Source organism: Nerophis ophidion, linkage group LG14 (assembly GCF_033978795.1).
Source record: "Nerophis ophidion isolate RoL-2023_Sa linkage group LG14, RoL_Noph_v1.0, whole genome shotgun sequence".
Classification (NCBI taxonomy): domain Eukaryota; kingdom Metazoa; phylum Chordata; class Actinopteri; order Syngnathiformes; family Syngnathidae; genus Nerophis; species Nerophis ophidion.
In genome coordinates, this window is record NC_084624.1 from 4855095 (window position 1) to 4882594 (window position 27500).

At 39.7% G+C, this 27500-nt stretch overlaps 1 long non-coding RNA gene across 2 annotated transcripts; it reads right to left on the reverse strand.

Annotated features, from left to right (window-relative positions):
* Window positions 1-274: 274 nt before the first annotated feature.
* Window positions 275-27204, reverse strand: LOC133568917 (uncharacterized). 2 transcript variants are annotated; one of them, XR_009809690.1, is made up of 7 exons: window positions 26908-27204; window positions 25795-25828; window positions 25560-25688; window positions 25433-25488; window positions 24660-24790; window positions 6568-6645; window positions 275-645 (listed from the first exon to the last, which is right to left on the reverse strand). It is a non-coding gene; the product is annotated as an uncharacterized LOC133568917 (long non-coding RNA). The 2 variants fall into 2 exon arrangements; XR_009809691.1 differs by lacking the exon at window positions 6568-6645.
* Between the last annotated feature and the right edge of the window lie 296 nt (window positions 27205-27500).

Genomic DNA, 27500 nt, shown 5'->3' on the forward strand with positions numbered 1-27500 from the left:
GGGTCCTCTCCAAGGTTTCTTATAGTCATTCTCATCAACGTCCCAATGGGTTGTGAGTTTTTCCTTGCCCTCATGTGGGCGCTGATTGTGCAGCCCTTTGAGACACTCGTGATGTAGAGATATATAAATAAACATTGATTGATTGATTGCTTCTTGTCTTGTTTAATAAATGTCAGTAGTGTTTGAACCTGACAGTCTCTATAATTATTTATTATTTAATTATCTAATGCGAGCTGTTTGAAGAAATAACAATCAAGTAAAAGTTGTCTTTTTTCCCCACACGAATACGCATTTATTATTCTTTTTTTCAACGATTTAGCTCGATTTAATTAGCATGAGCTTTGTTTTCTTCCCATGGACACAAAGACAAACACGTGATGTCACACAAAAGACACAGAAAGTCTGAAACATCTCCAAGGACGAGCGTGGGAGCCATCGTTGTGACTTTCCACTATCGGGGATGGATTTGTGGCCTCCGTCAATGAATGTGTGTGCGTGTGTGTGTGTGTGTGCGTGAAATACCAGAATTTGTCCCAGATTTTCTTCTTCTTCGTGGAGCTTGACAGGAAGCTTTGATGTGGTGCTCTCAGTGTTGGGACCGCAGGCACAAGAGGAACCAGATGATCTTTTTCGAGTGCTTTGTGCCTGCAGTAAAAAAACGGAATGAGTGAAAAAAAAAAAGAAGAGGGTGTTGTCTATTAGGTAGAATGATTTTTTTTTTTTAAAAGAGCTTTTAAATGAACAATTAGTGTTTGTGGCGCCGAACAAGGCAAACACCAGGCGGAGGAAAAGGCTGCAAAGCAGATGTGTCGCATCTTTTAATGTCAACGCTTCTTCTTTAGACTTTTGTGACTGGAGCAAAGGGGGAAAAAAATGCACACAATTACACAATTCCCAAAATGTACCCCCGAAGCGTGGAGAAGTTGGCAAAGTTTGCTGCCGTTTCATACGAACCACGGAGCACACAAAGATGTCATTTGCATGCCAGGACACAAAGAAACACTAAAAAGATCAATCAATCAATGTCTTGCTGAAATAAGCAGGGGCGTCCATGAAAAAGACGGCGCTTTCTAAACCCTGTATGTACCTTCCTGTCAGGCTGCCGTTTAGTTACCCCGAGATGCAAGAACCAGGAAGAGGATGAGCGAGTAAAATGACTTTAATGATCATCAGACAAAAACAGGAAGCAGTCTTGCAAACAGAAATTCCAAAACATCTGTTTATCTTCGAGCACTGAGGAGTGCTTGAGTGAAAGCATAAATAGGTTGATTGGCAACACTAAAATTGGCCCTAGTGTGTGAATGTGAGTGTGAATGTAGTCTGTCTATCTGTGTTGGCCCTGCGATGAGGTGGCGACTTGTCCAGGGTGTACCCCGCCTTCCGCCCGATTGAAGCTGAGATAGGCGCCAGCGCCTCCCGCGACCCCGAAAGGGAATAAGCGGTAGAAAATGGATGGATGGATGATTGGCAGCCAATCAACGGCTAGGTGAGGAGAACACAGTGCTCCGCGGAACAAACAGGAAGTTAACAAAATAAGAGCACTAACGGGGAGGTGAATACAAAAACAAGGAAAACCAACGGAAATGAAGTGACGGATCGTCGCACTTTCAGCATTAATGGTGCCTTCACAGATGTGTAAGTTACCCATGCCTTGGGCACTAATGCACCCCCATACCATCACACATGCTGGCTTTTTTAACTTTGTGTCGATAACAGTCTGGATGGTTCGCTTCCCTTTTGGTCCGGATGACACCATGTCGAATATTTCCAAAAACAATATGAAATGTGGACTCGTCAGACCACAGAACACTTTTCCACTTTGCATCAGTCCATCTTAGATGATCTCGGGCCCATAGAAGCGTTTCTGGATGTTGTTGATAAATGGCTTTCGCTTTGCATAGTAGAGCTTTAACTTGCACTTACAGATGTGGCGACAAACTGTATTTAGTGACAGTGGCTTTCTGAAGTTTTACTGAGCCCATGTGGTGATATCCTTTAGAGATTGATGCTGGCTTTTGAACTTTGCGTGGATAACAGTCTGGATGGTTCGCTTTCCCTTTGGTCCGGATGACACAATGTCGAATATTTCCAAAAACAATATGAAATGTGGACTCGTCAGACCACAGAACACTTTTCCACTTTGCATCAGTCCATCTTAGATGATCTCGGGCTCATAGTAGCGTTTCTGGATGTTGTTGATAAATGGCTTTTGCATAGTAGAGCTTTAACTTGTACTTACAGATGTAGCAACAAACTATTTAGAAACAGTGGTTTTTTGAAGTGTTACTGAGCCAATGTGGTGATATCCTTTAGAGATTGATGTCGGTTTTTGATACAGTGCAGTCTGAGGGATCGAAAGTCACGGTCATTCAATGTTGGTTTCCGGCCATGCCGCTTATGTGGAGTGATTTCTCCAGATTCTCTGAACCTTTTGATGATATTATGGAGCGTAGATGTTGAAATCCCTAAATGTCTTGCAATAGCTCTTTGAGAAACATTGTTCTTAAACTGTTTGACTATTTGCTCACGCAGTTGTGGACAAAGGGGTGTACCTCGCCCCATCCTTTCTTGTGAAAGACTGAGCATTTTTTTGGGGAAGCTGTTTTTATACCCAATCATGGCACCCAACTGTTCCCAATTAGCCTGCACACCTGTGGGAGGTTCCAAATAAGTGTTTGATGAGCATTCCAGTATTCATTGCCACCTTTCCCAACTTCTTTGTCACGTGTTGCTGGCCTCAAATTCTAAAGTTAATGATTAATCACAGTGCCGTCTGGATGAATTGGGATTTATGCCCGTTTATGATTGTTTTTCATTTTGCGGGGGACTGTCAAATGATTAATTACAGTGTGAAGTGAATTATATTTATATAGCGCTTTTCTCTAGTGACTCAAAGCGCTTTACATAGTGAAACCCAATATCTAAGTTACATTTAAACCAGTGTGGGTGGCACTGGGAGCAGGTGGGTAAAGTGTCTTGCCCAAGGATACAACGGCAGTGACTAGGATGGCGGAAGCGGGAATCGAACCTGCAACCCTCAAGTTGCTGGCACGGCCACTCTACCAACCGAGATTTAATTGTAATTAATTACGGTTAATGCTAATACATGATTGTTTTGCATTTTGTGAGAGGACTGTCTAATGATTAATTACAGTGCTGTTAATTATAATTAATCATAATTATTGTTCTTCCTTCATTCTATTTACACCGTTCCAACTTCAAAATGCTGCAATGAGGTGGCGATTTGTCCAGGGTGTACACCGCCTTCCGCCCGATTGTAGCTGATATAGGCACCAGCACCCCCCACGACCCCAAAAGGGAATAAGCGGTAGAAAAATGGATGGATGGAACTTCAAAATGTTCAGCCTCTTCATGAATCCTTCAACAATTGTAAAAAAAAAATCCCGGATTACCTAGAATTCCTAGTTTTGCAGGATTTTTTTCCCCATTCAAAGTGAATTGGCCTTTTCTCAAAGTTCCACAATTCCCACATTTTTAACCCAATTCAACCTTCAACACATTCTATTCCTCTTCTTGGGGCGGTTTAGCTCAGTTGGTAGAGTGGCTGTGCCAGCAACTTGAGGGTTGCAGGTTCGATTCCCGCTTCCATCATCCTAGTCACTGCCGTTGTGTCCTTGGGCAAGACACTTTACCCACCTGCTCCCAGTGCCACCCACACTGCTTTAAATGTAACTTAGATATTGGGTTTCACTATGTAAAGCGCTTTGAGTCACTAGAGAAAAAGCACTATATAAATATAATTCACTTCACTTCACTTCTTGGATATTCAAACTACCATTTTCCATCTTCAAAACTATTCCGGGAATTTCCAGAATTCTGTTTTTCCAAGCTCTATTTTGACCCTAAAATTTTTTTCATTTCTGTTTTTTCCTAAAATTCGAGGAATTTCATAATATTATTTTCTAAATTGAAAACGGTTACGTCAACATTTCTCGATCAATTCAAACAATTCCATTTTAACATAAAAAAAAAAAGATAATCTAATGTTAGCATGCTAACGTTTGATGCTAACATTTTAGCTAACATGTACTTATATCCTAATAGTCATGGATTTAGGTATGCTAGCCTTTCACCTGTTAGCATGATAATTTTAACATGCTAATGTTGGGACGCTCATATTTTACACCGAACAAAAATATAAACACAACACTTTTATTTTTGCACCCGTTTTTCATGCGCTGAACTCAAAGATCTATACACAAAAAGTACCTATTTCTCACAAATCCGTCAAATCTGTGTTAGTGAGCATTTCTTCTTAGCCAAGATAATCCATCCCTCCTCATAGGTGTGGGATATCAAGATACTGATTAAACAGCAGAATTATCGCACAGGTGTGCCTTAGACCTGTGGTTCTCAACCTTTTTTCAGTGATGTACCCCCTGTGGACATTTTTTTAATTCAAGTACCCCCTAATCAGAGCAAAGCATTTTTGGTTAAAAAAAAAGAGATAAAGAAGTAAAATACAGCACTATGTCATCAGTTTCTGATTTATTAAATTGTAAAACAGTGCAAAATATTGCTCATTTGTAGTGGTCTTTCTTGAACTATTTGGAAAAAAAGATATAAAATTAACTAAAAACTTGTTGAAAAATAAACAAGTGATTCAATTATAAATAAAGATTTCTCCACATAGAAGTAATCAACTTAAAGTGCCCTCTTTGGAGATTAAAATAGAGATCCATCTGGATTCATCAACTTAAACATTTCTTCACAAAAAAATTAATATTTAACATCAATATTTATGGAACATGTCCACAAAAAATCTAGCTGTCAACACTGAATATTGCATTGTTGTATTTTTATTTTCACTGTTTATGAACTTACATTCATATTTTGTTGAAGTATTATTCAATAAATAAAGGATTTTTTAATTGTTGCTATTTTTAGAACCTATTAAAAAAATCTCACATACCCCTTGGCATACCTTCAAGTACCCTCAGGGGTACCCATACCCCCATTTGAGAACCACTGCCTTAGGTTGTCCACAATAAAAGTCCAGTGTGAAATGTGGCGTTTTATCACACAGCAAAACGCCACAGATTTCGCAAGTTTTGAGGGAGCGTGCAGTTGGCATGCTGAGAGCTGTTGCCCGTGAATTAAATGTTCATTTCCCTACCATAAACCGCCTCCTAAGGCGTTTCGGGGAATTTGGCGGTACATCCAACCGGCCTCACAACCGCGGACCACATGTAACCACACCAGCCCAGGACCTCCACATTCAGCAGGTGCACCTCCATTATCGTCCGAGACCAACCACCCGCACAGCTGCTGCAACAATTTGTTTGCGTAACCAAATCATTTCTGCACAAACTGTGAGAAACCGTTTAAGGGAAGCTCATCTGCAGGCTCAACGTCCTCATCTGGGTCTCGACCTGACTGCAATTTGTCGTCGTAACCGACTCGAGTGGGCAAACGCTCACCCAAATAAAGCTAAACTGCAAATTTCAGAGTGGCCTTTTATGGTGGACAGCCTTAGCCACACCTGTGCAATAATCATGCTATTGAATTAGACTGACCGTACGTCCTCGTTTGCAGGACTGTCCGGGCTGTCCGGGCGGGGTTTCTTAAATGCCTCAAATGTCCGGCGTTTTGTGTCAAGGTTGCGTGTATTTTCAATGTACGTACAGGGTTAATTACATATAATTTCTGTACATGACTAATTGTTTTGCATTTTGTGGAGGGACAGAAAGACCTGAAAATGACTGTGTTGTAGTTTAACTACACATAAATACGTAATACACAAATGGAATGAAAGGAAAGATAAATCTTTTAGCATAAATCGGGTTACTGTGATGCTTTGCTGGCATCGTGGCGGGGTTGCGTTTACTTGATGGGCGGTATAGCTCGGTTGGTAGAGTGGCTGTGCCAGCAACTTGAGGGTTGCAGGTTCGATATCGCTTCCGCCATCCTAGTCACTGCCGTTGTGTCCTTGGGCAAGACACTTTACCCACCTGCTCCCAGTGCCACCCACACTGGTTTAAATGTAACTTAGATATTGGGTTTCACTATGTAAAGCTTTGAGTCACTAGAGAAAAGCGCTATATAAATATAATTCACTTCACTTCTAACACAGCCCAAAGGTAAGGATAATGATTTATTTATACACTCTAAAACAGACTAAGAACCAAAAACACTTGCACAATGGCATTATATAAACCAACCAACAGAACTAGCACGAGCTGGAAGAAACAAAAGACGCTAGCATGAGAGCTAGGGAAACGAATAAACAAAACAGCATGGAAGCTAATCAAGAACGAAAGTATTTACCACAATGTGGGAATGCGACGTCACCTGTTGCGTGAAAAGCAAACTAGAGTCCGAGGGCCAAAGGCGGTCTTAAATAGGGACAGAAATCAGGAGGCAGGTGTGCGTCGAAAAACAAGGCAGGTGACACTAATGCGTTGCTAAGGAAATGGAAACGAAACAGGAAGTGCCACCAGGAACTGAGGACGACAAATACCAGACAGAATGTGATAACAAAACCAGAACATGTCATGATCCAAATAGTGGATCATGACAGTTACAAATTGTGCTTTGAGTACTCACTCAGTCAGTCTTCCTACATTTCCCACAATGCCTTGCTTGCTGTGCTTCTTCCAGCTGCTGTCTTTTTTTGATCCATGACTAAAAATAAAAATAAAAGTGTAGTTATTTTGGTCAGCACTTGCAGCAACAGCATGTTTTGTTGTTGCACTTCTAATTAGGAGCGATGTTAAGGAGCAGTTTTAAAACCGGATCCTGTAATGAACTCACATTTTATTTTTGGTCGGGTCTACATTTGGATATGAAACAGATAAAAATGTCCACATTAAAGTTTTCTTTCGTCTTTTTCTCTTTGAGCGCTTGCCCTGGGATATTTGCAGACCCGGCAGGTCTGTCTGTCGCTGACTTGGTCCACTTTGGACACCATTACACTCTCAATGGACACAGTTGGACATAGTAAGTGTCATATGTCGCATTGTTTTGTAACCAAGGCACATTTTTGGCGGACACCAGCAGCAGAAATCATTAAAAAAACGAAACTCAGTTGACAGTAAAAAGTCGCAATTGATGGATATGACCAAGTTTATTCAGGTGTACTGGAGAGGAGGCTACGCCGGATAGTCCAACCTCGGATTCAGGAGGAACAGTGTGGTTTTCGTCCTGGTCGTGGAACTGTGGACCAGCTCTATACTCTGGGCAGGGTTCTTGAGGGTGCATGGGAGTTTGCCCAACCAGTCTACATGTGCTTTGTGGACTTGGAGAAGGCATTGGACCGTGTCCCTCGGGAAGTCCTGTGGGGAGTGCTCAGAGATTATGGGGTATCGGACTGTCTTATTGTGGCGGTCTGCTCCCTGAGCTTGGTCCGCATTGCCGGCAGTAAGTCGAACACTTGTCCAGTGAGGGTTGGACTCCGCCAAGGCTGTCCTTTGTCACCCATTCTGTTCAGAACTTTTATGAACAGAATTTCTAGGCGCAGTCAAGGCGTTGAGGGGATCCGGTTTGGTGACCGCGGGATTAGGTCTCTGCTTTTTGCAGATGATGTGGTCCTGATGGCTTCATCTGCCCAGGATCTCCAGCTCTCACTGGATCGGTTCGCAGCAGAGTGTGAAGCGACCGGAATGAGAATCAGCACCTCCAAGTCCGAGTCCATGGTTCTCGCCCGGAAAAGGGTGGAGTGCCATCTCCGGGTCGGGGAGGAGACCCTGCCCCAAGTGAAGGAGTTCAAGTACCTAGGAGTCTTGTACACGAGTGAGGGAAGAGTGGATGGTGAGATCGACAGGCGGATCGGTGCGGCGTCTTCAGTAATGCGGACGTTGTATCGATCCGTTGTGGTGAAGAAGGAGCTGAGCCGGAAGGCAAAGCTCAATCAATCAATCAATGTTTATTTATATAGCCCCAAATCACAAATGTCTCAAAGGACTGCACAAATCATTACGACTACAACATCTTCGGAAGAACCCACAAAAGGGCAAGGAAAACTCACACCCAGTGGGCAGGGAGAATTCACATCCAGTGGGACGCCAGTGACAATGCTGACTATGAGAAACCTTGGAGAGGACCTCAGATGTGGGCAACCCCCCCCCTAGGGGACCGAAAGCAATGGATGTCGAGCGGGTCTAACATGATACTGTGAAAGTTCAATCCATAGTGGCTCCAACACAGCCGCGAGAGTTCAGTTCAAGCGGATCCAAGACAGCAGCGAGAGTCCCGTCCACATGAAACCATCTCAAGCGGAGGCGGATCAGCAGCGTAGAGATGTCCCCAACCGATACAGGCGAGCGGTCCATCCTGGGTCCCGACGAGCGGTCCATCCTGGGTCTCGACTCTGGACAGCCAGTACTTCATCCATGGTCATCGGACCGTACCCCCTCCACAAGGGAGGGGGGGGGACATAGGAGAAAGAAAAGAAGCGGCAGATCAACTGGTCTAAAAAGGAGGTCTATTTAAAGGCTAGAGTATACAGATGAGTTTTAAGGTGAGACTTAAATGCTTCCACTGAGGTAGCATCTCGAACTGTTACCGGGAGCTCTCAATTTACCGGTCGATCTACGTTCCCATCCTCACCTATGGTCATGAGCTTTGGGTCATGACCGAAAGGATAAGATCACGGGTACAAGCGGCCCAAATGAGTTTCCTCCGCCGTGTGGCAGGTCTCTCCCTTAGAGATAGGGTGAGAAGCTCTGCCATCCGGGAGGAACTCAAAGTAAAGCCGCTGCTCCTTCACATCGAGAGGAGCCAGATGAGGTGGTTCGGGCATCTGGTCAGGATGCCACCCGAACGCCTCCCTAGGGAGGTGTTTAGGGCACGTCCAACCGGTAGGAGGCCACGAGGAAGACCCAGGACACGTTGGGAAGACTATGTCTCTCGGCTGGCCTGGGAACGCCTCGGGATCCCCCGGGAAGAGCTAGACGAAGTGGCTGGGGAAAGGGAAGTCTGGGTTTCCCTGCTTAGGCTGTTGCCCCCGCGACCCGACCTCGGATAAGCGGAAGAAGATGGATGGATGGATGGATGCATCAGTATAGCTCTTGTCTCAAAGTAGGTGTACTGTCACCGCCTGTCACATCACGCCCTGATTTATTTTGAATATTTTGGTGTTTTCCTGTGTTTTAGTGATTGACTTCCGCTCCTATTTTGGTGGGTTTTTCTCTTTTTTTGGTATTTTCCTGTAGCATATTTCCTGCACCGACTTTGTCTTAGCAATCAAGAATATTTCAGTTGTTTTGATCCTTCTTTGTGGGGAAATTGTCGATTGTCACGTCGTGTTAGGATGTACTTTGTCTTTGCCCCACAGTAAGTCTTTGCTGTCGTCCAGCGTTCTGTTTTTGCTCACTTTGTAGCCAGTTCAGTTTTAGTTTTGTTCTGCATAGTGTTGGATTTGGTTGTCTTTTTATTTCCTAGTCAGATTTTAGAACAGCTAAAGTGTGAGCCTTTTACATAGACCTTGAATTTGGAATGTTGGAATGAAGCCATAACTATCTGTTATCTCAACTGTCCGAGGTAGGGAGGAGAAGAAGAGGGGTGGGGGAGAGTGAGTGAGGAGGGAGAAACTGCCATTTTAGGATTAGATCAATTTGGACCGTGCCTTTGAAATGTTGTATCTAGATTGATCTCCCTAAGCGCTTTGGTCATAAAATATCAAAATGAGCAACCTCTGTCTCTGATTGATTTAAAACCAGTTTATGTGTCATAAAAGAACCTGGGGGCGTTGACCGAAGGAAGAACGGGTCAGAACGCAACAACTGCCTTTCCTTAGCTTCAATGCCTTTTCTTAGGAGTACTAACCTTTTGTTTATTTTAGATGTAAGCATTAGACACCGTTTTACCTGCACCCTGCCTCCCGCTGTTCCCCATATCTACAAAGTAATTAGAAAACCGGCTGCCACCTACTGATAGGGAAGATTATTACATGGTTACTCTGCCGAGCTCTTGAAACTGACAGTTTGTTTGTGTTTTAGTTTTTCCTCTGTATGTGTGTTTAGTATTTCCTGTTTTTAGTTCCTGTCAGCGCTCTTATTTCGTCTGTTTCCTGTTTTTTTCCCCCGTGCGCTGTTTTCCCTTCAGTTGCGGCTGATTGCTACCTGGCCACACCTGGTGTCAATCAGCCCGATTCGTATTTTACCTGCTTTGTTCCTCCAGTCAGTGCTGGATTATTGGATTGTCGATGTCACGTCTGTATTGTCACTTCTTTTCGCTCTGGTCGTTGCTTCCTGTCATGCATTATCGCTCCTGTTGTGTCTTTGCAGCGTAGCGGTAAGCTATATTTGTAGCTTACTGTTTTTTGTTCCCTGCTTCCAGTTTGTTTTCATATTACAAGTACGACTTCTGTTTTCCTGCTCGCTACCCGCTAAGCTTCCACGCTAAGCCCCTTTTTGTTTTTGATAGCTCCCATGCTAGCTCTTTTAGTTGGTTATCCGCCTCATGCGCGCTTTTTGTTGTACCCCTTTCGTTTGTTCTTGTTTTAGTATTTATATTAAATCATGTTTTCTCATTCAATGCCTGCCTCCTTCTCTGCATCTTGGGGTTCGTCACAAACTAACTCTGACATAGACAGCCCCGACACTCAACAACACACCATTTGCAGAATTTAATTACTGGTTTGCAAAAAATATTTTTAACCCAAATAGGTGAAATTAGATAATCTCCCACGGCCCACCAGACTGTATCTCACGGCACGCGAGTGTGTCGCAGCACAGTGGTTGAGAAACACTGATATATCACATGGTACAATGTAGCAATAAGGAGAGGGACAAGGGGACGCTAACATTAGCAACACTATGTTAGCTGCATGCTAACAGTACACTCACAATAGGCACTTTTCCACGGGAGGAACTTTTTCAGAAACTTCCCCGCTTACCCGGCTCAACAACATCCTGCTCGGTTATCGTATTTGTTGAGTAACTGTGGCGGTAAGCTGGCATTGTTGTGATGCGGGTGCGTTCTCTCAATAGTGCCGGCGGAATGGACACTGCCTCAAGTTAAGAAATGAAGATCTATTTATACTATAGAACAAACTAAGAACAGAAATACTTGCACAAAGGCACTAAAGACAAAAACCAACAGAACTAGCATGTGAGCTACAAAAAACTAAAGACGCTAGCATGAGAGCTAGGGAAATAAACAACCGAAGGAATAGCGTGGAAGCTAACGTACACAAAGTCTTTACCACAAGCTGAGATAGCGACGTCACCTGTTGCATCAAATACAAATTTAGACTGCGAGAACGAATGACAAAAAAGGGCAGGCTTAAATAGAGACAGAAATTAGGAGGCAGGTGCGTGTCAAAAACACAAGGCAGGTGACACTAATATGTAACTTGGCAACGGAACAAAACAAGAAGTGCCACCAGGAACTAAGGAGGTCAACTACTAAACAGGATGTGATAACAAAACAAAACCAGAAAATGACAGTAACTTTTCAACTCCAACATCTTCAGTTTACTTATTTCTGTTTGTTGGTGTTTTTTTTTGTTTTTTTTACAAAGTGTTGGTTGCATATCAGGGTTCGCTCATCTAGCTACCAGTGTTGTCCCGATACCAATATTTTGGTATCCGGTACCAACATGTATTTTGATACTTTTTGGTATTTTTCTGAATAAAGGAGACCACAAAAAAATCTTAGGGTACATTAAAAATATGTTTCTTATTGCAAGTTTGTCCTAAAGTAAAATAGTGAACATACTAGACAACTTGTTGTCAGAATAATCGTATGCAAGTTACCACAAAACTTTCTGTTTCCATGAGGACAAAAGCCGTCTTTGATCTTACCGAGCAAAAGGTTTCTAAAACGCCACTGTGTACGATGCGAAGCGACATAAAGGTGTCGGTTTCTTTAGTCTACTGTGATCCACAGGGAGATCTTGTCTTGACCCGAGATCTACGAAGCGGAGAGGAAGCGGGACCTGACGCCAGCTCCAGGCATCTTTTTTTTTTTTAACTGTTTTGTGACTGAGTGCAACAGCATTTTACGACCCCACCTCCCCTTAGAAACAGCTTTTGCTATGTAATCAGGGAAAGTCCAAATAAAAGAGGAGGCGCGCAACCATTTCGTCAGAGCGTGGTGGAAGACTGTACAAGAGTACAGCCCAGACTTTTCTCCTCACGAGCCAAATTGAATCCTGTCTCTGTTTAATTCCTTGCTTCTTGTCTGTTTAATAAATGTCATCGGTGTTTGAACCTAGTAGTACGTAAACAAACAAAGGCTCCGAATTTAGCTGTTGACGTATGCAGTACCATATTGTGTCACTTCTCATTCTATTATTTTGTCAAAATTATTAAGGACAAGTGGTAGAAAATGAATTATTAATGTACTTGTTCATTTACTGTTAATATCTACTTACTTTGTCTTTAAACATGTTCTATCTACACTTCTGTTAAAATGTAATAATCACTTATTCTTTTGTTGTTTTGGATGCTTTCCATTAGTCTGGGTGTCGATCCAGGTGATGCGCGTTTTTGTTCTCCCCAGGGATGCAAACGACACTCCGGACGAAAACGTAAAAGGTAGGATGATTTAATAAATAACACACAGTACTAAACAGAGAGAAACAAACAAAAGAACAACGTGCCGAATGCACCGCAAGCTAATGCTAACACTTAGCACGGAGTCTGGAAACAAAAGGACAGCGTGCCGAACGCACCGGAAGCTAAGGCTAACACTTAACACGGAGTCTGGAAACAAAAGGACAGCGTGCCGAACACACCGGAAGCTCAGGCTAACACTTAGCACGGAGTCTGGAAACAAAAGGACAGCGTGCCGAACGCACCGGAAGCTAAGGCTAACACTTAGCACGGAGTCTGGAAACAAAAGGACAGCGTGCCGAACGCACCGGAAGCTAAGGCTAACACTTAGCACGGAGTCTGGAAACAAAAGGACAGCGTGCCGAACGCACCGGAAGCTCAGGCTAACACTTAGCACGGAGTCTGGAAACAAAAGGACAGCGTGCCGAACGCACCGGAAGCTAAGGCTAACACTTAGCACGGAGTCTGGAAACAAAAGGACAGCGTGCCGAACGCACCGGAAGCTAAGGCTAATAATTAGCACGGAGACTGGAACCAGAAACATAAACGCGACTGTAGCTTACCGCAAACAAGGAACCCAGACAGACTGACGGGAGAAGGCAGGCTTAAATAATGTCTCTTGATTGGACACAGGTGTGTCCCAAAAAAACCGAGGCAGGTGAAAATCATACGTAACTATGGTGACAAAACAAACAAGGAAGTGCAACCAGGAACTAGAGAAGTCCAAAACTAACAGAACATAATACAAAAAGACTCAAACGTCTAAACATAGTGTGATCCGGGCAGCGGATCATAACAAATCCGATACCAAGTCGATACAGGATCATGCACTGGTCATATTCAAAGTCCGCATGTGTCCAGGGACATATTTCCTGAGTTTATAAACATAATATTAAAAAATAAAATAAAAAATGTAATGCTAAAAAATATTGATGTAATCATAGGCTCCTACGTGACCCCAAAAGGGATAAGCGGTAGAAAATGGATGGGCAGCACGGGGGGATAATGGGTTAGTGCATGTGCCTCACAATACGAAGGTCCTGGGGATAGGTTAATTGCGGTAGAAATTGGATGGATGGATAGTAGTATTAACAAAATACAATCTTGTACTTGGTATCATTACAGTGGATGTTAGGTGTAGAGACCGATACTTTTCAGAGGCGGTATAGTACCGAATATGATTTATTAGTGTCGCGGTACTATTGTTATGATCCGATGCCCGGATCATACCATATTGTAGTTTTGTTCCTTTTTATATCACATTCTGTTGTTTGACTTCCTTATTTCCTGTGTTTGTTCCGTCACCATGGTTGCTGATTAGTTTTCACCTGCCCCTTGCTTTCGACGCACACCCGTTTTTGCTGATTACTGCCTTATTTAAGCCAGCCCTTTCTGTTCATTCACTCTCGGATCCTAATTTGCTTTCACGCAACGACTGCTTTTTAAGTTCTTACTCGCTAGCTTTCACGCTTCGCCTTATTCATCCCTAGCTCTCATGCTAGTTGTTCTGTTTTTGTGGGGCGCTATAGCTAGGTTGGTAGAGCGGCCGTGCCAGCAACTTGAGGGTTGCAGGTTCAATCCCCCGCTTCTGCCATCCTAGCCACTGCCGTCGTGTCCTTGGGCAAGACACTTTACCCACCCACACTGGTTTAAAAATAAGTAAATAAAATCTAACTTAGATATTGGGTTTCACTATGTAAATCGCTTTGAGTCACTAGAGCAGTGGTTCTCAACCTTTTTTCAGTGATGTACCCCCTGTGAAAATTTTTTTTTGTAATTCAAGTACCCTCTAATCAGAGCAAAGCATTTTTGGTTGAAAAAAAAAATTAATTAAAAAGTAAAATACAGCAGTTTCTGATTTATTAAATTGTATAACAGTGCAAAAATATTGCTCATTTGTAGTGGTCTTTCTTCAACTATTTGGAAAAAATATTTAAAAATAACTAGAAACGTGTTGAAAAATAAAAAAGTGATTCAAATATAAAGATTTCTAGACATAGAAGTAATCATCAACTTAAAATTCCCTCTTTGGGGATTGTAATAGAGATCCATTTGGATTAATCAACTTCATTCTAAACATTTCTTTACAAAAAATAAATCTTTAACATCAATATTTATGGAACATGTCCACAAAAAAATCTAGCTGTCAACACTGAATATTGCATTGTTGCATTTCTTTTTCACAGCTTATGAATTTCCATTCATATTTTGTTGATTATTCAATAAAAATATTTATAAAGCATTTTTGAATTGTTGCTATTTTTAGAATATTTACAAAAAAATCTCACGTACCCCTTGGCATACCTTCAAGTACCCCCAGGGGTATGCGTACCCCCATTTGAGAACCACTGCACTAGAGAAAAGCGCTATATAAATATAATTCACTTCCCTTTTTGTGCCTTTGTGCCTAAGTGTTTCTGTTTGTTTCCCTAGCTCTCATGCTAGCGCCTTTCGTTTGCCTTTTCTGCCCTAACACCAGTGTTTTTGTTCTTAGCCCGTTTTTGAGTTGAATAAATCTTTATTTCTTACCATTCGCTGTGTTCTTACCTGAACGCATCCCCGGAAGAACAAATCCGGCATCACTATGCCCAGCTAACGTCACGACTATACTAATCCTGGTGTACCGTACAACCCTACTAGCTACAGTGGGTGTGGGTCAGAGGTGGTGTCATGTCTATGTCCACATGTTTTGAAGTGCACACACACACACACACACACACACACACACACACACACACACACACACACACACACACACACACACAGGAAGTAAGTGTACTTTGCGGAATTGAACCCCCCACATGCACACCCCCCCACACAGGGTGCAGAGCGGCGTCATTGTGGATGACAAGAGTCCGTGAAGCAGCAGCGGCGGGGCTTCCTGTCCCTTTTCTGTGAACTTGTTGTCGTGGCGACGGCGGGCCCTCCGTCAAACAGATTAGCTGACGCGCTTTGATCTTCAGGACGGAAAAGCCAGAAAGTGGAATCCTTAAATTGGCAACCGTGGTCCACATCAAATGGACCGCTGGCATGACGGCGCTGGCCCGGGTGCTCTTAAAGCAGCACTTTAGGAGATTGACTTACACGCGGAAACGTTTTATTGCACAAGATCATATCAGCCTGAGAGGACCGGGGGTCTGGGGTCTGGTTCTTCAAAGACCAGGTGTGGCCAGCTCCAATTTGGGAGCCCGTTTTATTTTATTTTATGAGAGAAAAATGCCATTTATGAGGGACTAGACTCCCTTCTCGTGTGACGAGGGAACACTTCACCATCCATACTTGGATCTGCTGTTCTCGGAAGTGAAGGACAGGTTATAGTCGGGCCAAAAGTTCGGCAAAGAAAAGTAGGAATTTGGGTTAAAGCAAAAGTTTGGATTTGTCTGAAAATACACACAATACATATATTTACTTGAAGCTGATTCTGCATTACTAATATGAACATGAAAACATTAAAGCAGAAGTAACAGAGAGAGAAATGTAAGTTCCCCAGTTCAAGTCCAAGGTAAAAGGTATGGAAGCAGCAAAGACATGTCAAACATATGACAAAGCTTAAGCTAGATTTACTATAACAATCTACAAGGTTAATACAGTTTGCTTTTATTTCTTCCCTCCATTTATCTGCTTTCTTTTGTAATTAAAGTTATCATTCCATGTGTGTATTGTTGCATTTGAAACAATTGTATTGTTGACAATAGAAGTAATTATTGTTATTATTCATGATCAATAGTACTATTTTGATTAGTATTTGCATTGCTCCATTTGAAGTGCGATAATGTTCATGGTCATTTCTGTGTTATATATATATATATATATATATATATATATCTACATATACACATTTGTATACACACACACACACACACATATATGTATATATATATATATATATATATATATATATATATATATATATATATATATATATATACATACACACAAACATATGTAGGTGTGGGAAAAATTGCAAGACTACTTCATCTCTACAGAACTGTTTCATGAAGGGGTTCCCTCAATCATCAGGAGGGAATGATGATTGAGGGAACCCCTCATGAAACAGTTCTGTAGAGATGAAGTAGTCTTGTGATTTTTCCCACACCTACATATTGCGCTCTACCACGGTATCGAGCACTATTCTCTGGATAATCCAATCAAGACATACATACATATATATATCTATATATATATATACACACACACACACACACACACACACACACATATATACATACATACATATACATGTATATATATATATATATATATACATACATATATATATATATATATATATATATATATATACATACACGCACACACACATATATACACATTATATATATATATACATACACATATATATATGCACTATATATATATACATACACATATATATGCAGTATATATATGTACATACACACATATATACATCCATACTATATATATATATATATATATATATATATATATATATATATATATATATATATATATATATATATAGTGATGTGCGGTCACATAAACCAACCTCCCAGGGACAGTTCTGTTTGTGTCAAACGCAGCAGCGTTGGTTTAAAAAGCCACTTTTCTGAATGCAAGTTAAATGAAAGTTTTCCCGTTTGGAGCTACCATTTAAACAAAACAAAGTATTGCATTTTTCAATACTTGATCAGGTCCCCTAAATTGCCTGGAACACAGAGTAGAGAAATCTCTGATCGGCACAAAGTTCAAATGAATCACAGCATTCCATGAATTAAAACAAATTACAACTTTAGCAGACTAACCTACATACATACACACTAATATATATATGTATATATATATATATATACCCATCCATCCATCCATTTTCTACCGCTTACTCCCTTTGGTGTCGCGGGGGGCGCTGGTGCCTATCTCAGCTACAATCAGGCGGAAGGCGGGGTACACTCTGAACAAGTCACAATCTCATCACAGATATATATACATTTATATATATCCATCCATCCATCCATTTTCTACCGCTTATTCCCTTTAGTGTCGCGGGGGGCGCTGGCGCCTATCTCAGCTACAATCGATCGGAAGGCGGGGTACACCCTGGACAAATCGCCACCTCATCGCAGATTTATATATATATATATATATATATATATATATATATATATATACACATACACATATGTATACACATATACATATATATACACACACATATATAAATGACATTTATATGCAGATATACATGGTTTTTTTATTTATTTATAATTTTTTATTTTATTTTTATCTCATTTATTTCCCTGAGGAAACTCTCCTGAAGGAATCAATAAAGTACTATCTATCTATCTATATGTATATATACATATATGTATGTCTATATATATATATATACACATATATATATGTATATATATACACATGTATATGTGTACATATATGTACATACACACATATATATGTATATATACATAGATATATCTACACACGTGTATATACAAATATATATCTACAAATACATATACATACATATATATATATATATATATATAATTCACTAACTGCTTCTTTGCTATCACTTTTACTATCATATTTGTACATATTATATTTGCTGATGCTCTTCTGTTGTTGTTGTCGTCTCTTTATCTTCTCCCCCACATTTCCCCCCTCCGTCTTTTTTTTTTTCATCCCCTCCTGCTCTGCTCCGACTTCGCCAAATATTTATATCTATTTTATAAAGTCAAAACAAATAAGGCAATGAGAGAAGTATCCCACACTCCCGAGTGGTTGGAGAGGACAAATAAATAAACAACAAACAAATAGTTTTACAACTTTTCCACAGTGATGCTTTACTTTGTCTCCAGCAGAGATGAAGTTGCAGTCAAACATTGTCCACTAGAAATGAGACAAAGTGCAGCGTCCCTCCTGTCTCACACACTTCATCAGCCTTCCAAACATGTCACTGACGCCATCCCTTGGCCGGCCCGTCCCTGTCATGTGACCTCCCAGCACTTTGGCGAGCAGACAGGAGGGTGGTCCGGGCCGGAATGAACACGCCAAAGTTATCATCAAACGCCTGCCTCACCATCATCATCATCATCTGTTCGAGAGAAGACTAAAGGACCGCCATGACCTCATCTTCTGGTTCCCCGCCGCCATCTTTTTCATGTCCTGTTCGCTCAGCATCCAGCTTGAACTTCGCCGAGTTTTGTTGTTGTTGTTGAAGCGCACTTTGGCAGCTCCCATCCACAAACATTTGGTTTGCATTTTTTACATTTATTTTTGAACGCACACAAATCAGAGCTTGTCAGCAGCAAAGGTCTTCCATGGTGTCGCCAGGCCGCGTTCCAAAGATGGAACCCGGGCTGACTGACGCCATTCGCCGTGACAGATGTGCCGCAGGGTGAGCTCAGGGCGTATTTCTTTGAATTGCCGCCGGGGCGCTAATTATTTTAAAACCTCTTCTCACTCCGGCACTTACCAAAGGCATGTGGTAAATTTAGGCCTGCACTTATAAATTTGAGTGTGATGTAAGGATACCATCATGAAAAGCACATTTAATAAAAAAAAAACGTTATTATGGTCTTACTTTTACTTATAAATTAAGTCCATGCGCAGCTCCTTCTGATCAAAAGCATCAAAAACTTGTTTATAGAAGTCTTCCTTATCTTTCTTCAGTTTTAAAAGTCTCTCTTTCTCGATGGAGATCTTCCTTTATTACCTCCTGCTTCGATTGAAAGTCCAGTTTAGAAAACTATTTTATTTTAGATATGTAATCCTCCATGTTAAAAGTGCAAGCGAGAGGAACAAATAAACACACGGTGCTCACTCTTGCTGCTTGTTGTCACTTCTTCTGCAGCCAAGTAGTCGCAAGAAGGATCACTAGCGCCCTCTACCACCAGGAGGCGGGAGTCATTTAATGACTCATATTTGACACACGCAGCTACGGTATATTAATAAAACATAGCTGCTTACTGTTCTTTTTAGCATATTCGATAGCTTGGAGCTTACATCCTACTGAATAGCTCTTAATCTTCTTCCCTTTATGCGGTTTCAAATTGTCAGCCTCCTCCATTTTGAAAATGATGACAGGTGAAGTGTCACTCGTGACGTGACGAGTTTGACCCGGTGGAAATTCTAGGCATATGTTAATTATTTTGCGAAACGAGTTTGACCCGGCGGAAATTCTAGACATGCGCTAATAAAAATAATACTTTGCAAAACAAGTTTTACCCGGCGGCATATATATATATATATATATACACACACATATATATATACATATACATAAATACATATATACATATATATATAAATACATATATATATATATATATATATACATACACAGACAATTTTTTTAACCCAATGCGGCCCCCGAGTCAAAAAGTTTGAAGACCCCTGATTTAGAGTAAAATAGCCAACATAATTGATCTTTAACATCCTGGTGCCTTTCTCTTTGTACAAAGATGTCAGCGTCAGCTCGTTTATCTGCGGCCTGACCTTTTTTTTTTTTTTTTCCCTTTCTTGGAAAAACACAAGGAGAGAAGATGATGGATGAGAACCACATAAGATGTTTGTGTTCAAACGTCGCACAACACCTATGCATGTGTGCAACGTGTGTGTGTGTGTGTGTGTGTGTGTGTGTGTTTTCTGGCTATGCTTACTTAATGGGGACATGGCTCTGTTTACACAGTCACCTTTAGGGGACTTCTGACGGTATGGGGACAAAAAAACAGGTCGCTTAAAGTGAAACCTTTTTTAAATTATAGTCAGATCCATTCTGAAGATGCCTAAGTGATTTTTAAGCTTTGGCCCATAAAACATGTTTACTGGTTAGTTTGAGTGTGAGACATTTGCACACCGGCCCCCTCATCAGTCCATCCTAGATGAGCTCGGGCCCAGAGAAGCCAGCGGCGTTCCTGTGTGTTGTTGATAAACGGCATTTGCTTCGCATAGCAGAGTTTTAACTTGCACTTACAGATGTAGCGACCAACTGTAGTTCCTGACAGTGGTTTTATGAAGTGTTCCTGAGCCCATGTGGTGATATCCTTTACACACTGATGTCGGTTTTTGATGCGCTACCGCCTTAGGGGTCAAAGGTCCGTGATATCATCGCTAACGTGCAGTGATTTCTCCAGATTCTCTGAACCTTTTGATGATTATACGGACCGTAGATGGTAAAATCCCTAAATTCCTTGCAATAGCTCGTTGAGAAATGTTGTTCTAAAACTTTTCAACAATTTGCTTACAAATTGGTGACCCTCGCCCCATCCTTGTTTGTGAATTACTTGACATTTCATGGAAGCTGCTTTTATACCCAATCATGGCACCCACCTGTTCCCAATTAGCCTGCACACCTGTGGGATGTTCCAAATAAGTGTTTGATGAGCATTCCCCAACTTTATCAGTATTTTTTGCCACATTTTCCGACTTCTTTGTCACGTGTTGCTGGCATCAAATTCTAAAGTTAATGATTATTTGCAACAACAAAAAAAGTTTATGAGTTTGAACATCAAATACGTTGTCTTTGTAGCATATTCAACTGAATATGGCTTGAAAAGGATTTGCAAATCATTGTATTCTGTTTATATTTACATCTAACACAATTTCCCAACTCATATGGAAACGGGGTTTGTATATAAAGATTTGTATTTACGTCATTATAATAATATATACATACTATGCAAATATAAAAAAGGTTGTTGTGAAAAATGAGTTGGAATTGCACAAGAAAAAGGTCACAATTTCACAAGAAAAACTCAGAATTTTGGCGGTATTATAATAAAAGTTGTAATTTTACTTCGCGAAAGTCACAATTTTACAATAAAAACTGAACATTTGTGTAATATTGTGCTAAAAGTTGGAAGTTTACTCACTAACAGTCGCAATTGTACAAGAAAAGCTGAACATTTTGGTAATTTTATGAAAAGAGTCGTAATTTTACTCCACAAAAGTCAAGACTTTCTAAGAAAAGTTTCAAATGTTGGCGATATAATATTAATCGAACATTGACTTGGCAAAATTATGACGAAAGTCATATTATTACTCAAAAAATTTCACTTTTTTACAAGAACAACATAAAACATCTGCAATATTGTGATAAAAGTCTGAATTCTTATATGACAAATGTCGGCATTTTGCACTAAAATTTGATAATTTTTACAAAAAAGTAATAATTTTACATAAAAAAGTAACAATTTTACGAGAAAATATTGCAATATTACGGAAACAGAAAGAATATGAGAAATTGTTCCCAATTTTATAAGAAAAAGTCGACACATTGTGAGAAAAAGTATCTCTCTCTCTCTCTATATATACATATTTATATATATTATTTATATTTATTATATTTATTTATTAATATTGACCACAGGGGGTGCATTTAAATTTTTCACACACACTTATTACACTTGTTGGCCAGAATAGGAGCACTTCCAATTTTTACACACACTTGTTTTTTCATATGTTGACCAGAGTGGGAGAACTTTTAAAACCGACACACAGATAAAAATCCCTCCTTTTTGGGACCACCCTAATTTCGATACATTTCACCACCAGGGGTGCAAATGAGACATTCTCTATTAGATGCAATGGTTTGCCGTAATGGGATCATGGTTTATGTCCTAACTTGTTCACCGGTCCTCATATGGAAGCTACTTTACCTTGTTGATGTCTCAAGAAGGGTAGAAATACAAGAACACACACACACATTTGTGTGTATATATATATATATATATATATATATATATATATATATATATATATATATATATATATATATATATGTATATATATGTATATATATACACACATATATATATAAATAAATAAATGGTAAATGGGTTGTACTTTTCTACCTTCACATTCACCCATTCCCACACTGATGGAGGGAGCTGCCATGCAAGGCGCTAACCAGCACCCATCAGGAGCAAGGGTGAAGTGTCTTGCTCAATGATATAACGGACGTGACGAGGTTGGTACTAGGTGGGGATTGAACCAGGGACCCTCGGGTTACACACGGCCACTCTCCCACTGTGCCGCGCCACGCCATCCCCCAATATATATATATATATATATATATATATATACATACATATATGTATATTTATATGTATATATATGTATATATATATGAATGTATATATATATATATATATGTATATATATATATATATGTACATACACGTATACATACATACACATATACACAGGACGATTTTTTTTTTTTAATTAAAGTCAACATATTAGAAATAAAAATAATGACTTAAACATGTTAAAGATGTTCTAGCAGTAAAATGAACTCATCTTTCTCACTTGTTTGTACAACGTTTTTAGTGACACAAGGACAATTAAAAGCTTGATTTGCATGACATCATGAAAGAAAAACTTTCCTTGTGGCCAAGATACTAAGTCTGACCCCGCCCACGTGCATACACATGCCACTTAGCTAAGAAGCAGGCTTCGCTACACGTCCTAAAAACTATCTAAAAACTATCTATGTCAGTCAGCTACAGACTGACATAGATGGATAAAGTAAACAACTGTGCTCCTCTGTCGCAGACAAACACGACGCATTGGCATCGAAGCTTCAGACCGCCAGTCGGGCTTATTTATACACTTTTAACACACTTCTCTGAGACCTCGCACACTTTTTAGAAGATGACAACATGAGACTTATTTATACACTTTTAACACACTTCTCTGAGACCGCACACTTTTTAGACGACGACAACATGAGACTTATTTATACACTTTTAACACACTTCTCTGAGACCTCGCACACTTTTTAGAAGACGACAACATGAGACTTATTTATACACTTTTAACACACTTCTCTGAGACCTCGCACACTTTTTAGAAGACGACAACATGAGACTTATTTATACACTTTTAACAAACTTCTCTGAGACCTCGCACACTTTTTAGAAGACGACAACATGAGACTTATTTATACACTTTTAACACACTTCTCTGAGACCTAGCACATTTTTAGAAGATGACAACATGAGACTTATTCATACACTTTTAACACACTTTTCTGAGACCTCGCACACTTTTTAGAAGACGACAACATGAGACTTATTTATACACTTTTAACACACTTCTCTGAGACCTCGCACACTTTTTAGAAGACGACAACATGAGACTTATGATCCAAAATTGAACATTGAACAAACGCATAAAAATGACCTGAAATAACCCAACAAAATCCATAAAGTTTCAGTAATGCCACCCACACACACACACACACACACACACACACACACACACACACACACACACACACACACACACACACACACACACACACACTCTCTGCCAAATAGTGAGCTCAGATGAATCTTCTGGTCGTCACACAAGGCTTCCAGTGTAGAAGCTGATAACGTTATATAAAAAAAAAAAAAAGATTCCGCCCGGCCCGAGTGGAGTCGTGTGTGTGTGTGTGTGTGTGTGTGTGTGTGTGTGTGTGTGTGAAGATGAAAGCAAATATTCTCAACATGGTCATCCATAGATTTTTTCCGCTGCACATTTTAGGAGACAACAACTAACAACAACAGCAACCCACACTCTCACCGGCCACAACATTAGGTACACCAGCAAAATGTCGTCACATCCAAGACTTCAAGTCAGTCTTGATAGCAGAAATTATGTCCTTTTTGGCAGTTTTTTTACAGGAAGGGGCGGAGCCAAGAGGTTAAACTACTCAACATGTTTTAATTACGTCGATAATCTCTGCCCCGGCATCTAACTCACAGCTGTGCCTTCTCTTCTCTCAGAGGCCCCAAACCACGACCTGTCAATCAGGGCCACAAGCCCAGGAATTTCATCAAGAGTGAGACCTCTGCTGGTTCACATCTGTACCAATATTTACCCTTTTTTTTTTAACTACTTCAAATTTCCGGTATGTTTTACATCAGTCACGGCTCCTTGATTCATTTCCAATTTTCAAAGGTTTCTAAAAAAATATATATATAAAAACATTTAAAAAAAAGGGTTGTGATTACCGTATTTCCTTGAATTGCCGCCGGGGCGCTAATTAATTAATTTAAAAACCTCTTCTCACCAAAGGCATGCAGTAAATTCAGGCTTAAAAATTTGAGTGTGATGTAAGGATACCATCATGAAAAGCACATTTCATAAAAAGAAACGTTATTATGGTCTTACCTTTACTTATAAATGAAGTCCATGCGCAGCTCCTTCTGATCAAAAGCATCGATAACTTCTTTATAGAAGTCTTCCTTATCTTTCTTCAGTTTTGAAAGTCTGTCTCGATGGAGATCTTCCTTTATTACCTCCTGTTTCAATTGAAAGTCCAGTTTAGAAAACTGTTTTATTTTAGATATGTAATCCTCCATGTTAAAAGTGCAAGCGAGAGGAAAAAACAAACGATCGCTGCTTGTTGTCACTTCTTCTGCAGCAGAGTAGTCGCAAGAAGGATCACTAGCGCCCTCTACCACCAGGAGGCGGGAGTCATTTAAGGACTCATATTTGACACACGCAGCTACGGTATATTAAAAAAAACATAGCTGCTTACTGTTCTTTTTAGCATATTCAATAGCTTGGACCTTAAATCATACTGAATAGCTCTTAATATGCTTCCCTTTATGCGATTTCAAATGATTGAAATCAGCCTCCTCCATTTTGAAAATGATGACAGGTGAAGTGTCACTCGTGACGTGACGAGTTTGACCCTGCGGAAATTCTAGGCATATGCTAATTATTTTGCAAAACGAGTTTGACCGAGCGTAAATTCTAGACATGCGCTAATAAAAATAATATTTTGCGAAACAAGTTTGACCCGGCGTTAATCCTGAGCCGGCGGTAATGCTAACCATGCGCTAATTATTTTGCGAAACAAGTTTGATCCGGCAGTAATTCTAGGCAGGCACATACTACATACCCGGCGGCAATTCATGGAAATACGGTATAGCGCTTACCAGCAGGGGCTGCCGTGTGTTTCTCGTTGTCAGGTTTGTGCTCAGCGTAGGCCGGGCTGGGTGATGAAAGAAGAAGAACAGGTGGTGAGACAGACGTGATCTCTCATCGAGAACATCTGGACCCGACCTTAAAGTGATCATTCTTGCTGCTTTCACCTAATGGCCTCCCCCGGGTCGACACACCTTGTCTGTCATGTTAATAATAAAACATTCCTCAAAGGTCCTCTTCTTGACCTTCACCCAGACCCAGTTTACACTTTGAAAGGCAATAAAGATGATGATTAAATGCAGGGAAATTCTACTTAGGACTATACTTGTTTTTGGTACGTCTTTGATTTTCAAAGATTGAATCATGTTCCTACCTGCACGCCTTGTCCAGAGTAGTCCGTCTGCATCCTGGGAGAACAAAATAATAGAATGGAAAATGATACAATGTGTTACTGCAAAATTAGTTTGCTTACTTACTAATAAAAGACAAGTTAAAGGCCTACTGAAATGAGATGTTCTTATTTAAACGGGGATAGCAGGTCCATTCTATGTGTCATACTTCATCATTTCGCGATATTGCCATATTTTTGCTGAAAGGATTTTGTAGAGAACATCCACGATAAAGTTGGCAACTGGAGAAAAGCCCTGCCTCTACCGGAAGTCGCAGACGATGACGTCACGTGTTGATGTTTCCTCATATATTCACATTGTTTTTAATGGAAGCCTCCAACAAAAACAGCTATTCAGACCGAGAAAACGACAATTTCCCCATTAATTTGAGCGAGGATGAAAGATTTGTGTTTGAGGATATTGATAGCGACGGACTAGAAAAAAATATATATGTTTATATACACATATATATGTATATATATATGTATATATATGTGTATATATATGTATATTTATATGTATATTTATACACATACTGTATATATATATATATACACATAAATATACATATATACACACATATATAAACATATATATATACATATTTATACACACACTGTATACATATATATATACACACAAATTTATACGCATATATACACACACATATATATATATACATACAAATATATATCTATATATACACACAGATATATATACACGCATATATATACACATGTATATATACATACACATATATATACACACACATATATATATATATATATATATATATATATACATACATATATATACATATACACACATATATATACATATATATATTTATTTATTTACATACATACATATATATGCATATATATATATATATATATATATACATATACACATAAATATATATACATATATACTGTAGTGGCAATCTTCACCTTTAAATGTTCTAATGTATTGTCACTACTCAACAGGTTTGAGGGAGTGATCCTAAGCAGTAGCAAACATTGCATTGAAGTGAGGTCCAGTCAGAAGTACAGTTAATGCATATTTATTAATAAATTTGCAGGGTGAATGAAACATACCATGGATTATTGTAGTGACATTGTGCCATATGTTCTCCTGTCTTTCCTGCCTGTTGCTGTCTGCTGTTGTTGTTGTCTGCTGTTGTGTGCCGTTGGTAAGAACGGTTTGTGCTCCCACACCTGAGTCCTTCCTAATCAGCTCACCTGTGCTCCTATATATGCCTTCAACCCTGCACTCCTAAACCAAAAAGCCCGCCACCTAGTGACAAAAGGAAGTAATGCCAACACAAAAATAAGAATGCCTAAAATGGCTCCAACATATACACATACATATTTATATATACACATATACATCTATATATATAAACATAAATATATACGTGTATATATACACACACATATATACACATAGATACATGCACACATATATATATATACGCATATATATACACATGTATATACACATACACATATATATATACATACATATATATATACACACATATATATATACATACATATATATATATTTATCTACATACATATATATACATATACACATAAATATACACATACATATTTATATATACACATATACGTATATAAACACATATACATCTCTATATATATAAACACATACATATATATAAACA